We start from the raw sequence: 10,570 nt of genomic DNA, 5'->3' as shown, positions 1-10,570 counted from the left end.
CATTGGCCAAAGTCTTGTCAAAGAGATTTTACTACAGTTCTGAAGCAGCCGCTGAGGCTGTCTTCAACTGAAACTTAGCTGAAGCCTTTTCTGATCCATCTTGTAACTAACTCCTGGCCTGCTACTGATGCCAGCTAGAAAAGATGGAACTTCACACAGAGTAAAAACTGGGGAATGGAAGAATTTTTGATTTTAAGATGTATTTATTTTTAATGTTGGGGATCCCGGGTGTTTGAACCATCTACCACAAGGAATGTTCAAGATTTTGGGAAGGCTTCCTAACTCCTGGTAACAGCAGGTAGGAAAACTGGTCTTGTGATAGGATGGACCTCAGATGGTTGGCAGTTTCAATTTGATGTACTTCAGACAAGAAACCAAAAGCTCCTGGGTTGCTCCTGAGAGTAAAATGAGCAGGTTTTCTGTTCCATTGATTGTCAGTTCTTCAGGGCAAAGAGAATACATCTTAATCTTTTTGTAAAGCACAGTGTTAATGTAAGTGCTTTATAAATGATTTTTAATCATTAATATCCTCTTTCAATTGCTGAATAAAGGTCTTAGCCATTACTGTAATGATGTACAGTGTGATAAACAGTTCCCTTTCTACAAACTCTGTCTCACTATATATCTTCTCTGAGGTTTTTAATAGCTGCTGCCCTACAAAAAAGCAAATTAATCTCCATTTTGCAGCTAAATAGTGCTGAATTTTAGCTGGGATTTGCTCGTTAGTTCTGCATTGCAGCCTGTCATGGTCTCAGAGTGGCCTCCCTGGTGAATATTTATTAGTCTAGTACTCATTTGGTAGTAATTATCTCATCTCTGTCTGCGCTAACCTGTTACAGCTAGTGCTAGTTTTTCTCTGCTGGTGTGTAATTCCATTATATCGCCCATCAGTGGCCTGTTGCTCCTTATTGCAAGCAAGGAAAGTAGCACACTCCCCTCACTACAGATGCTAATATTTGTCCCTGCTTCATTAAATATCAAGTACTGCAGTCACAAAAGATTAAAGAATGATCATGTATAATTATGTGGCGCTAATAACACCATCCTCGTCAAGCTTTCTGGGAAATTATTTTTTCCCCAGTTCCCTTTCTTTATTTGGATAATATCAGTGAGGTAGCTAACCTGCTATTTAATGTATCCGTCATTTTGACAAGTCATGGAATCAAAAAGGCCCAGCAGGAATTACACTTAGAAGTAAAGGTTGTATCAGAAATGAGTAGCCAGTATTCCGTGATGGGGCATAATCTGTGAACTGGAGGATGATAAAGGGACTAATATGCAACCACACGTAGTGCTGATGAAAAGTTTGCTCTTTACCCAGAGCTGGAATTTTTATTTATATTTTCTTTAATTCCCTCCATGTATGCGTACTCTAGTTAGCGCAGCTCTCACACTTCCCTACCATGATGCTCTGCATACACGCCTGATCTAAAGCCCATTAAAGTCAATGGGAGGCTTTCCACTGACAGGCTTTAGATCAGGACCACAAAGAGGTTTGTACCAAATTCTCTTCAGGACCCACTAGCACTACTATTTAACTGTCTGTAATGGCTTCTTAGGCCTGGTCTACAGTGGAGGGGGGGAGGTGTCGATGCAAGATACTTTGACTTCAGCTAAGGTATTCCTGTAGCTGAAGTTGCATATCTTATTCCAACTTACCTCCTGTCCTCACCACGTGGGATTGATGTCCACGGCTCCCCCGCCGACTCCGCTACTGCCCCTTGCTCCGGTGGAGTTCCCGAGTCAACAGGGAGTGCGTTCGGGGATTGATATATCATGTCTAGATGAGACGCGATATATTGATCCCTGATAAATCGATCGCTACCTGCTGATACGGCAGGTAGTCTGGACGTACCTTGAGATCCTTCCCCCCGGAATGCATGTTCTCCCTCCATTGCACTTCCAATTCACACAAACATGGGAGCAAAAGCCAAGGATCAGAGTGAATTCCTTGCTCCACTGAAGTCAATGGAGTTTTGTTGCCATTGATTTCAGTGGGGCCAGGATTTCACCCCAGGCGTTTAACCTCATGACAAAGGACAGTGGGGAACGCAACTGTTAGACGACCAGGCTCATTCACTAATAGCATTTTTAATCTTGAATGTAAATACACAGTAAAACATGATGGAATATGAAACTTTCTTAGTTTCATAACAGTCTCTGACTGTTTCCTATTTTGGGCCAACAAGAGTCTAAGGCTGGGGGACTGAGGTTAGGAGGGGGAATTATGAGAGTCTCTTGTTAAAATATCAGCAGGCCGTCATTTGATAGGTAGACTGTTTGGTGGTTTGATCAGTAAAAATTTTCAAAGTGTTCAAAACTCACCTCCAGTTCTGGAGAAAAACAGTCACTGCTCTTGACATGCTAGCATTTCTAAAAGAATAGCAATAGGGACTGCAGATTTGATTTAATTTCTGCATCTTCGTTCACAGTTGTTGTTAGCACTCTCTGAAACTGATGAATATTTTTACTGGAAGTTTCAGATTTCTGATTAACTGAGTTCATACCCACTCCCTATGACTGGAGATGAGGGATTTTAACCTAAACGATTGATGATGCCTCTAGTCAATGTTCTTAATAACTTCTAGGGATAGAGGAACCTTTAAACTTACCTTCTTCACATGGTTTATACCTTTCCTTTGTTACCACTAAAGGCAGCAGGACTGATACAGGTTGTCAGTGACTGGAAAATATTCAATGCTGAGAATTTCAAAGCTGCCTGAAGGATCTGGATATCTGATTCCCATTAAAAGCAGTCCAGACCATGGCATTCACAGATGTCCAAACCAGATGTTTCAATTAAGACTTTGCACTCAGTTTTGGCTACTTGTTTGAAGACTCTTCTTTTTCCCAAAGGCAGCTGTCTTAAACAGCTCCCTCTCCTGTTCTTCAGCACCTTCCCATTACCAATATTGGTGCTGCTGATTCTCTTCTTCAAGAAAACTCTCTGCATCCTCCCCTACTTCCTGAGCCCAAATCCAAACTGGCTTTTTTGCGCAATAATCTTCCCCTAGTTTTAATTAGAGCTGTTTGAATAAATAGGACAATGTTTGGTGAAAAAAATTGTGAAAATTGTTCCCCTTTTATGTGTTTTTCCCCCCTAAAATTGGAAAAATTCCACCAGTTCTACTTTTAAAACATCTACTTATAGACTCTTTTAGTGCTTCTGTATGCTGTTGCCTTGGGCGCTACCATTTGTGGGTGGTGGCAAGGAAACTTCACATATAGAGGAGGCATTGTGGGGACTAAAACACAAACCATTATGAAGGTTTGCTGAATGTCAACAGCAGCTAACTAGGTTTTATGTGGGCTGGTTTTCAAAAATGGTAGGTGACATGAGACAGGCAGGGAATCCATTATGGAAAGAGATAAGCAACTAGGTCAAGAGAAGATCTAGGACCAACCCTTAACCAAAACCTTATCTAGCAACTCTTTTTTGGTGATTTGTTTTTATTAGTACTGTGTTACTTGCTCTCCTCTGACACTGTATGCAGCAGGAAATGTACAACAGACCAAATCAAAGGGGAGACTCTGAGAAAAGCAACAATGACTGCAGGCCTGATCCAGCACCATTCAATTCAATGGGAGTTTTGAATTTGCCCATCCATGGCTGTTGATTCAGGCCTTATAAAATAAAGCTAAACTGGGCTGATCCTACCAAAGTCCTAGTGGGTACTCAGACCTTTTGAATGTCACACCTCTATTTAGAAGCCTAACTTCAGGCATCCATTTTGGCTTAAGTATGTGTAGGCTAGTTAAGCGGCAAATAGGGACATAAGTCTTTAAGTATGTGAAAGATGTAGGCATCATGGATGCAGAGGAATTATACAAAGGGGTGGAATTAAAAAGAAAATTTCAGCTGTATATCAGAAACATTTCCTGACAATGAGGTCTATTAGAATGTGCCATAGTTTCCAATGGAAAATGATGAAAGATCAGTTTCTGGACATTTTAAGCTTGAATGGACAAAGCACTTGAATATGGTACTGGATATATTATATTGCAGGGAACATTGCATGAGCAGGAGTTTGGACCAGATGGTCTAAGTCTTTTCAATGTCTAATTTCTTTGCTCTTATGAAATAACATGGAGGTTGAGTGAGATCGAATGAAGGTATATTAGGAAGGGGCTTCTGGTCAAAGAGTGGAACCCTAATATGCTATTTTTATACTGATGATACCAGGGTATCTGCTCTCAGATGAATTTTCCATACATTTATTGACACCGATTAAAATCAGTCATCTTTGCAGGAGAGCAAAGGACTTTTAAATTAGTTTGTTTTTTTTCTTGTTACTTATGAAGAAATAAAGGAATTCTGTTTTTTCCTACTGAAGCTCATTTTGCTGTACAATACATTCTCTTGAGGTGCAATGTTCCTTGATGTACTTCTAGCAATCATTAGTGAAAGATCTTAAAATAGGGTCTAGTTCCAGCACTTTCATCACATCCCTTGAAGTGTCATGCTAAGTATTCACTGAATAATTGATTCAGCAGTTGGCATCATGACACAAGTGGTTATGAATATGCAGCAAGAACTTTTGTCAAACTGAAATTTTAAAAAAGTACAGAACATTTGTGAGAAAAGAAAATACTTTGTACAACTGTTTTATGAATGGAAACAAAAAAAAAAAAACAATGAAAGGACTATCTTTGAGAATGTGTGTCCATAATATTGCTCTATTATAGAGGTCTGTCACGCAAAATGTTCAATATGTGCTTGTAGAACTATATGTCCAAAAAAGATTATTTTCAGACTGCAGCTATCTACATTTCTTTGGAATCAATTTAGAAAAAATTCCAAATCAATCATTTATTATTAACATCAGTGGATTCTCCCTCTAAATGTTTTATAACTGTAGATGTTCAGAAAATGAGCAGTCAAAACTAGGAAATCATAAACCTTTCAATTAGGGGTGTGCTGAATCCTAGGATCAGGAAACCTAACCAGAATCTGTAGAATCATGCTTTATGAAAATTGTGTATTTCACTTACGGCCTATACCTTTATGTGGGGGGGAGAGAGGAATGAAAGTGGTATGGGGGTAGTAGAGCCATGTAAATTGACTTTTTTCTCTGGAATGTCTGAAAAATAAAATAAACATAAATTGCGGGCAGGGGAGTTAAATGAAATGTTCTGAGTATCTTTTAGTCAGATCAAAGGGAACGAAGGGTTATCTTCACAACAATGGAGGAGACGGAAGTAGTGGTGCCCTGTTATCACCCTTAGCCCTGTGGTAAGGCCACTCACTTCCAGGCGGGGGCAGAGAGCAGGTTCAAATCTTTCCATGGGACAGATCTTGAATGTAGTGCTCCCTTCTCCCAGGTAAATGCCCTCAGTCCTGGCCTGTAGGGTACTCTGGGGGCAGGCTCTCTTAATTTCTCCTCCTGAAGCTGTGCGCTTTGTATAAAATACTTAAATATTCATTGGATAGAGAGAGTGAGAATGACTCTATAGTCTGATAGTGAGGGAAAGTGGTGGAATCAGGAATTTGAACCCAGATCTCCTCCACAAGTGAGTGCCCTCACTACTGGGTTAAAGGTTTAGGGTGAGGGGGTGGGCAGCTTCTTCTCTGTAAATGGTGCCTGAAAAATTAAAATGTTTCATTTTGAGAATGTCGGAATGGTTCATTTGGACACTCCAAAACATTTTTGCTTTCACTTTGGCCAAAACAATTAGCCAAAATCAACATGAATTTGCAAATAACACGGCAACCTAAATCTACGCTTTTGGATGAAAAAATTGTGTCCCAAAAATGTTGCCCAGCTCAATGCAGAAGTGCCAAATTTGAGTAATAGCCTACTCCCATTTGCAGAATTGGTTCAATAAAAAATATTACCTCACCCACCATGTCTCGTCTTTGAAGAATTCTAATTCTTCCAAGGTGGACTCTCTCTGCACTCTAAAATTTCCATTCCCCAAACACAGTGATGGGCTGCTGAAATTTTAATAAGAGCCTTACACAATTTTCCCCACCCGTTCCCACAATCAACTTGTAATAAAGCGCATATCCCAGCAGCCCTTGTGCTCAAAGCTGAGTAAAGGATTGCAGATTTCTTTTGCTTACATAGATGCTTCTTCCTAATCAAAAAAGGAGGCAACACTAGGGTAACTTATCAGAAGCTGCACTTATGTATGTTATTATACAGTGTTCAGCCTGTCTTCTTTGAAGCTAAGTGGGTGAGGAAAAGCCCTGTAGGGTTCTGAACTATCTTTCCTAGAAAAAAATATGGAAATATGTGAAATATGCAGCTTGGTTCATTCCAAAAGGTAAATATTTCTCACTTTAGAAGTATTTTTAGGACCCCAAGGTGTCTGGGAGGGTGATTTTAGCAGTATCCAGGGAGGGGCAAGGAAATCACTTCCCTTCAGTGTGGTAGCATAATTTTAACACAGGTATCTCCAAGAATTCCCTCCAGCACCTAAGTGCCAACCCAATAACTGATGTGAGAGAGTTGGTGCCAGAAAGCTAAGTACACTAATAAGATAGGACCAGGGGAGTCTTCTAAAGAGAACTGCAGGCAATAGAACTCCCTTTTTCTGGCCAGCTAGAACAGTGCATTGATTCTTCTCTCCACTACTGTCATCAAACATACTCCCAAGCACCCTGTTCCTAGCCTTTATCTTCCATGTTATAGAGCTGGCCTATGACAGATGGAGAGGAGTAAGCTGGTGGGCTACTCACCAACCCAGGAGAGAAGCAGCACCATGCCCATGTCTATTTCAGGCCCTTGCCTCAGGGCATAATTTATTGTTCAAAACACAGTAATTCCCCTGAACAGCACAGACTTCCATCTGCAGAGGCCTATCCCCTGACCCTTCTCAGCTCCTGGAAATACATTCTCCTTTCTCCTGCTAGTTTAGGTGATATGCAGGTAGCCCATAACCCTTTGATGGCTGATTTACCCTGTCAGAGCAGGGTAAATGTCTTGGGGAATGGTGACAATTGAACTATAAAGAGTTTAAATAAAACACACACACACCTCATGATAGCTGTGCAGGACCCAAAAAGGTTTCTTACTTCCCTCAGAGCTTCTGCAAAGTCCAAAGTAGCAAACCCTATTCCAGGCAGCAGACAGTCTGGTAAATCCTTTGTTTCTAGTTTCACTGTCACTCTCTGGCTGAAGGCACGTAGAGCATGTGTCTCTGCTTTGCCCCTTAGTGCTTGGTTCCTGCTCTCTCAATTCTGTTCCTGAAACTTATTCACCCACCTCTGTGTGTAGGAATAGGTTGCACAGCTGTCCCATTTGCACTGGGCTCCCAGTAGCACCGAGAAACATTGCTCTGCTAGCTCTTTCAGCATGACAGATAGCGTTGAGATTAGGGCTCTATGTGTACCCTAATGAAGCATCCTGAGGCATCTCTCTGCCTCTTCCATGAGGGCTTGGCTTCAGCTGTCACCACTAGCAACCAGTGACAGGTGAATAACGGGAGACTGAAGCAGAATTCATTGATTAAGAATAGCAGAGTATGTTAATAATTGCATTTGGAAATAGCCCATGAGTTGACCTGAGCAAATAACAGATTTTTTGGTTTTAAGGGTTGAACAGCAAAATGTAAAAACAAAATCCAGTTTGACTAGAATTAAAATTTTGTTTTAAAAATTTTCTTGCCATCAAATATAAAATACTCAAAGTTTTGTTTCAAATTGACTGAATGATTTGGTCAATTTGAAACAATTTTTCCCCCTAGTTTTTATTTAGATGTGGCCGTTCAAGTGTTCTGCATCCCTTTGTGGTGTGTGGTTTTTTTACTGGACAAATTTGAAATTCAATTGCTATTTTGAATCAAAATTGAAATAAAATGAAACATTTGGACATTTAAAAAAATTCAACCAAAACTACATGCTGAATTAGTTTAGGGTCCAAAAAACACATTTTAAAGGAATACAAGTAATTGAAAAGATTTTGCCTGCTCTACTCATGAGTATAGACAGCAATAAGTGGCCCAGGGTTCTGAATGGCTTAGTGCATTGAGCAAATCCAGAGGTGGGCAAGCCTCAGCCACATCTCCCTGATGCTCCATGAAGGAAAAGCAGCTTAACACTGGCCACACCGTAAGCTTTATGCACCTGAATAATGTAGTTCTAAGTTAACACCATGCCATGGCATAGATAGGATTTGCTCTCTATCACTGGGCAGCATTCTAGCCCCAGTTTCAACAACAGTAACATTGACAACAGCACTGTAAAGTCCATTCCATTCTTGTCATTATTCACTCCCTTTATATAATTGTATCTTGATGAAGAAATACAGCTGCATCCTGACTCACTGATTATTTTCTTAATGGCAGGAAGATGACAAGAAGTCTTCAGTGTAACAGGGTGTGAGGGAAAACATAAAGAGAAACAAATGGGACCCACATTTCCCCCCATCCTACTCTGGTTCTAACTGACCATTGAAACACGTTTGCGCTATTTTGAAAGTCTAAGGGGCTGCAGCAATTTATCATGGTATCTTTAAATTAGTGCTCCAAGGTAGCTATGAAATTAATGTGCAGTATTTATCTGTGAACAAATTGTGTGCGACAGCCTGCTTAAAAATCCTATTTTCCCTCTTTTCATAAGTAATAAACAGAAACAAATGATGCACTTTACCAAAACTGAATTTCTAATTAAAGAAAGGGGGAAACAGGGTCAGTTAACAAATACATCAAATTGCTTCATGAAAATCTGTTTTCTCTTGCTGACGAGTGCCAGATATTACATTATGCCTATGGTAAGTGATCTGTATAAAAATATTTGCTTGTATTTGCCCATATGCACAAGTTTTTAAACTTAGCCCTGGTTTTAGATTGCTTTCCATCTTGTTTATTTGTTGTTGCAGCATCTAGTAGTCACGGACCAGGACCTGATTGTGTTAGGCGCTGTACAATTGCAGCACAAAAAAAACAGTACCTGCCCCCAAGAGCTTATATCGTGGTTTGTGAATCTACATAATGCTTTCCCAGTTTGTTTTGATAGACGGCAAAGAAATTGCAAGTTTAAAGAAAAATTCCAACCCTTTTGCTCAGGACAAGAGCCTTAGAGCTTGAATCTCATTTACACTAAGCCCCACTACCAACTCTGGCAGTGTAAAGAAAGCAGTGTAAATGAGCATTGGCCCTGAAATTTCGGTAGATGAGAAGCATTTCACATTTTTACAAAAGAAGAAACTGAAGCACAGGAATGAAGGATATTTCAATCCATGTGAATGGAATCTTGTGCCCACACAGATCCAAGGCAGGATTGGCAGCTACATGCAAGATTTTAAAACATTTCTTTCAAATTCAATTTACATATCAGCTTAAAGCTCACTCAGACCCAATTCAGAAAGCATTTAAGCATGTTTCTGAGTCTCATTGCATGAGCCCATGCCTAAAATTACACATGTTTAAGTGACTTTCTGAACAAGGATAGACTGCTGAATCAGGGCCTCTGCATCCTCAATGCTTCCCCCCCCCCATTGTGAATGTTTTCCTTGATCATTTGGGGCTATTTTTGTACATAGTCAATTTTTCATTCCAAATTTTTTCCCTATGCCTGTGGTTTTGTGGGTTTAAATTAGTAGTTTTCTGCCTATGGGTCCGTACCTCCATTCAAAACATTTTAAGAGACCACAAATTAAAAAAAGGTTGAAAACCACTGTGTTAGATGGCTGGGAATTTTTCAATGGTTGTTGTTGGTTGTTGTTTGGTGGGGGGTGGGGGTAGGAAAATGCTTACTCAAAGCCTAAACTTTTTGCAGAATTATGTTTTGATGGGAAGGGAGAGACTCCCCCTTACCCCAACACACAATAGCCAAAATCCCTGTGGTGAGGGCATTCACTTAGGATATGAGAGGCTCACATCAAAGTCCCTGCTCTAAATCAAGCAGAGCAAGGACATGAACTTGAATCCTCTAAATCTCAGATAATAGTCTTAACCTCACACCCTTAACTTCAAAGGGGCCAGGATTTCATGTCAGGTGCATATCTTCAGTGCCTGGAAGAAGGTCCCTATCTTGGCAGATGCTTAATCTGCCTCATCTTCTCCAGAGAAACCTGCAGAGATCAGAAGGAAAGCCTAATGGACTAGGGGACTGAGTCTTTCCTGAGATCAGCCTTTTTAGACTGACTTAGTCAGTTTGCTGTTGACCCCTCCTGGTGAAACAGGTAGTTGATGGACTCTGGCAGTTTAGCAATACAGTACTTTTTTCTCTATCAAAAATCTCATTTTAATATATTAAACCTTGGCACAAACCCAATAACATTGTTATGAAATATTGATATTGCTGGCATCTGTTACGGATGTCTTTAGTCTGCCAAGCCAACACAATTGCTGATTTTAATACAGCAATTATAGATTTTAGGCTCTGACAGGATGTTAGAGGCTGCAAATTATCTCCATTTATCTAAACCAGTGTTTTGCAAACCATGTGTTTTTTGGACTGTGTGGTCCATGGAGCACATGCCAGTGGTGAAGTGCTTGGGTGCTACTTAGATGAGTCTGGCATAAATAGCTAGCTCAGTTACACAACCATCAGTGGAAAGATGGTAAATCACAAAGTGCCTGTTGGCACTTGCTCATTTCCAGCTGCATCTGCAGGTGTCAGAGG

The sequence above is a fragment of the Gopherus evgoodei genome, chromosome 1 (genome assembly GCF_007399415.2).
Source record: "Gopherus evgoodei ecotype Sinaloan lineage chromosome 1, rGopEvg1_v1.p, whole genome shotgun sequence".
Taxonomy (NCBI): domain Eukaryota; kingdom Metazoa; phylum Chordata; order Testudines; family Testudinidae; genus Gopherus; species Gopherus evgoodei.
Note: the sequence above shows the minus strand (reverse complement) of the source record.